The following is a 5,439-nucleotide window of genomic DNA, read 5'->3' on the forward strand; positions in this document are numbered from 1 at the left end:
GTCAATAGTAATATCCCTATACATTTTGGGAATGTGATGTCCAGAGAGCACCCAGACATAATCCAGTGTGGACACGGTTACTAGTGCACAATTACTGATGCCCTCTAGAGCCTCTGCCTACCTCTCACTTCCAGATTCACCCCTACATCTAGAGTAGCCCACAGGGGACTCAGAGAGGATGAGGTAGGTGGCATGATCAGCCACAGGTAGGATAGGAGATGGCCCTATCCCTTGGGACTGGCCAAAAATGCCTTGAAGTCAGCTTTAACTAGCCTTTGGGGTCCATGTGATAAATCAGCCAATGTAGACTGATTGGAAGTATATCATACTTCAGAAATTCCAGTCTTAGTTTCTGAGAAAGTGCACCTCAAGTTCCAATGAATAATTCCTACAAAAGCTGCTTGTTTTCTTCTTTGTTTCTCTGCTATGTCACCTTCTCCCATGTAATAAATATAGCCATTTAAGCAAATCTTTCTATAACATTGTGTATCATATTATCTAAAAATTTGGCTTTGTTCATCTTTTATAGGTATTAGTGTTATCTCCTTATGATGAGGATGAGAAAAGCAAAAATTAAGATGGCCAAGAACTGTCATGGTGTAGAGTCCAGATGAAATGGATTGGAATAGGCTTCATTGGAATTTCTCATCTATTGTTACTGTATTTTTTGAAAGTATGGTTCATTGCCATTTTTACCTCACAGCACAATTGTATATCCCAGTACTAGAAAATAAATATGATAACAGAATCATTTTTTAATATGGCAGATATTTTATTAACATGATACCAAGTGCATGTAAAATTATAATCATCCAGTCTTTAGCCATCCCAAAGATACAGAATTAAAGCATCAGTTGTCAAGCCTTGTCTGATGACACTGGAAAGGCATAGCTGAAGAACCTAAGATAGATATTCTAGAGGGCATTCTGTAAGACATTTTGCAAAATAGGTTTGTGAAACATTGCTTATTACTCTGTCTTGCCTGCAAAGGCTTGTAATAGCATAATCAAGACTCTGGAAAATCTTGCAGGTAAAAAAAGTCTTCAGTTGCTATCCAGTATCTCCAATAGTTTGACAATGAGCTTTTCTTTTCTTTTTTTTTGACAATGAGCTTTTTTTCCCATTGCACTTATTAACACTCCCTGGTCTGTTAGGTTTAGTGGAACACTATTTTGGAAATATTGAGTTAGACTCAAGGACATTCAGGAATTGACAAGGGGTGACTGAAAGTGTTGTTTTCTTTCTAGAAATTCTAAATTAAATCATAATTTTTATTTTGACCTGATTTTGTGGGATTGTTTATGTTCTTGTTAATTGACATAGAACTGGTTTACACTGAAGAGGAAAAAAACCTGTCATCTAAAAAGAGCCCGTTTTTGAGAGAACAATGAAGAATGAGTAAACTTAATAAACAAAAAGCAATTTCTAAATTTTTATTTGATTAATTGTAAACATATTTTAAAAGCTTTGTTTTAATAAATCATTGTAATTATCTTGCTTTTAAAATACATTATAAGGCTAGGTGCAGTGGCTCATACCTATAATTCTAGCACTTTGGGAGGGTGAGACAGGAGGATTAATTGAGGCCAGGAGTTTGAGGTCAACCTGAGCAACATACAGAGACCCTATCTCTGCAGAAAATGGAAAAATTAGCCAGGTGTGCTGGTGCACACCACACCTGTAATCCTAGTTAATGGGGAGACTGGGGCAGTGAGCTATGATGATGCCACTGCGGTCTAGCCTGGGGAACAGAGCAAGACCCTTGTCCCCTCCCCCAAAATAAATTATGAGGAGCACAATTATTCAATGAGTAAAAATAAATAATTCAGTTTTCTATACCTGCCAATTAGCATAGAAAGATGTTGAAAAGTAGAGAAGGTGGGATGAAAGAAAGGTAGGAGGGAAATCTGAGAAGAGGAGAGAGATGGATGGTAGCAGAGTCCTAAGCAGAGGTGTGAGAGGAGAGGCACTGTTCCTTCCACTCCTTCCTGAGCTTCACTCCCTTGCAGTCATTGCCTGGCCACCCTATCTAACACACACCACTGGCTGGCTTCATCCCTCACCCCTGCTTTAAGTCCCTTCATACTCATTATCACCATCTGAAATCTTGTAAAACATCTATTTGCGTGTTCATGTCTCTTCCACGCAAGTGTAGGTTTCTGGAGGGCAAAAAAAGTGGCTCATCACTGTATACTGGCAGTGTCTGGAAGTTGCTTGCTACTTAGCACTCAGTCAGTATTTATGAAATAACTGAATGGAAACATACACAAGAAGACAAGATGCTTCTTCTATGCATGTGGAAAGAGTAGGAGGAACAGGGATAGAGCAGAGCATCCTGTTAATGTAATCTGAGTATCCTGTATAGAGACTGCTTTGATCACATGCCCCTGCTACTTACTTTGATGTCTGGCTCCCAAGAAACCCGCCCGACACTGCCCAATGAAATGCCAAGAGCCTGTTGGTCTCTGGCACTGCCCCTCAGCATTCATCCTCTCTGCACAGTTAAGTCCTACAGCTTCTCAGCAAGGAGTGGAGTGGAGCTCATCTTCAAATGTAGTAAAGCACAAAAACAGAAGGATCATTATGACTTTTCCAACTATAGATAAGATGATCACATAAGTATTCTAAACTGAAGGATGGCAGAGGCAATTTTCAGACTTGATAGCATCGTGTCAAGGTGAACAAATGAGCTCAGATCATCTCACAGAAGAGCAACTAGGGAGAGGTTTCTATGCAGCTTTGCCCTGGCTCATAATAGGCTTTCATGAGTATCTGTCAAATTTAAAATTCAAGCATGAATTTAAATATATATTGTCAAGTGTATAAATCTTTACCCTATGTTTCAAATATTTATGATGTGTATTGAATAAATTTAGATGCTTTTATTGAAACTTGGCTTGGTTAGAATCTCCTCTCAAAGGCTAGAAAACAACAAAGGTGCCTTAAGCACCATCCTAGAACACAAGGGTTTAATCTGTATTTATGCATAATTAGCTTATCTATTAATATTTTGCTCAGACTGACTAGTTACCGACTGAACAGTAGCTTTTTAGTATAGTATGACTATAAACTGTGTTCACATGAAATACAGATATAACTTTCAAATATATTCTGCCCCTGAGATATGACCATTCAGCTCTCGTGCAGCTGCTCATGAAGATTCTCGGAGCTTGTACCTAAAGCACTTTCAGGATATTACCCCATATACAGCCTCACAAATTGATTCTCACCTTTATGCCTCCCACACAAGCCTAGGAACAGTGATTTCTTTCTCCAGTGTCGGGTTACCTTGTCATCATGAGTGTGTCTGTTCTTATCCCCTCCTAGGGGCTCTGAACTCTTCTACATCTCCCTCGGTATCCTGCAGCTCATCAAGTGAGACATTAGGCTCTCTATGTGGAGAATAAATGGTTACAACTGTTGACGCTGTTGAAGTTGGCACCACAAGCTCATGTCACACCCAGGTTGTCTCTTGTAGCCCCTGAAAAAGAGATTAAAAACAGGACTGTGGACTGGGAAATACACTGAGGGGTCTCTAGGGAGTGTGTTGACTCACTCCAGCCCTGGTAGGTAATTAGGTTGGGTGTCAAAGAGCAGAGCCAAATTTCATCAGGGATGAAAAGTCACCCCTCATCCTCTGCTTAGCAATATGATGGTTGCAGAGCAAGGCTGTGTTTGAACCCAGATTCACCTTTTACTTCCTGTGTGATCTTGGGCAGGTTATATCATATTCCAAGCTCCTGTTCCCTCACCCACAGGTTGGAAATAATCATAGGCTTTTCTCATAGGGTTGTTCTGAGGTTTAAAAGAAATAATACATGTGAAGACCTGAACAATATACCTCACTTGGTCCATAATTATGTTAAGATGAGTTTTGAGACAAAATAGCTACTATTGATTTAACCCGAACTTACTGTGATTTCACTGATAATGGATGGCTGTGGTATATGCAAGTTTAAAAAATACCACCCCAGTTTATACTCTAAGACATAATTTAAGACATAATCAGTTTTGTAGTTTGGCTAATCTGAGGGAAAGAGTCAGTATCTTAGGAGACATGTCTGACTTACAGGTGCTGGGGTGGTATCAGCTCCAGCCAAACACTAATCACTGGTGGTTTCAGTGGGAATTTCAGCCTTCCTCCTACTTTGTCAAAAACTGCCACCTTTCCCTAAAAATAGAATAAAAAAAAGCAAATAAATAAAAACACCCCCAAAACCTGCCACCTGCTGTTACTGCTGTTAGAAAGTCACCCTTGACCCCATGTTGGCTCTAACGCTTGTATTTATTATAAAAGTGTTTGTGTTTATTATAAAATTTCAGTGCACATAGTTGTTTACATTCCTTCTTGTTCCTCTAAAATGCTTTATAAATGCTTTAAGAGAGAAACTCAACTAACCTCCTTGGACTTGGTAAGCGCTTGATAAATATTTTTTATTCAACTCAATACTAAATGGTGGGATTGTTAATGATGAATAGCCCTTCATCAAATGAATGTTGTTTTAGTTCTTTGTGTGACAATCACTTGCAAGGCAATTCCTATGAGCCTGAACTCTTCTTGGCACTTTATAAATATTAACTCATTCAAATATGACCACAACTCAACAATGTATTGTTATTATCACATCCATTTTATAGGAGAGAAAACTGAAGTCTAGAGGAATTCAACAATTTGTCCAATGTCAAAGAGCTAAAAGAGGTGACACAGATCAAGCCCTAGAAGTCTGTCTCTAGGATCTACACCCCCACTGCTTCACTGTGCTCTCAACCCTCTGAACATTTCCCATCCAAGGGCAATGCTCCCAGCTCCTCACCACAGTCTCACCTCCTAAATATTCTCCCAGCCCTCTGACCATACATACTCCCAGACCTTCCATCATGCTCCCTCTATGACTTGAAATAAGTACCCTCCTCCATAACATAGAACTAGATTAACCTCAGGGAACTACTCAGCACACTGGGAGTTCTGAGCATTATTTAGAGCTTTGGATCCCAGTGGGCCATGCCATCATCCATGGACATTCATGTATATGACATCAGCTTCCATCCTGTGTGACTTTGAACTGAGCCTCAGGTTTACCATTAATCTTGGTTAGCCAAGACACATGGGGAAGTGCCTGGGAGAGAAAGTTGGGCCAGAGAAAACCTGCCTTCTGGGGATTTGCAAGAACTCAACAAAGTTTATTTAATGGATGACTAAATTTGTAAGATTATTCTTTCATTGGGAGGAAATTCAATACTTTGCAAATTGAGTCATTATTATTATTGTGAATATAAAAATCACATTTTGATTTATAGGTAAAATGCATTTTATTTTTTTTTCATTTTATTATTTTTTCTTGCAGCTCCTCTTATCAGCAGTATAATGTGTACGTTCCCCAGTGCCCTACGCTGCAAGCTCCTCAGTGGCTGGGCCTTAAAGAATTCTCACTATCCAGC

Source organism: Microcebus murinus, chromosome 13 (assembly GCF_040939455.1).
Source record: "Microcebus murinus isolate Inina chromosome 13, M.murinus_Inina_mat1.0, whole genome shotgun sequence".
NCBI classification, from domain to species: Eukaryota; Metazoa; Chordata; class Mammalia; order Primates; family Cheirogaleidae; genus Microcebus; species Microcebus murinus.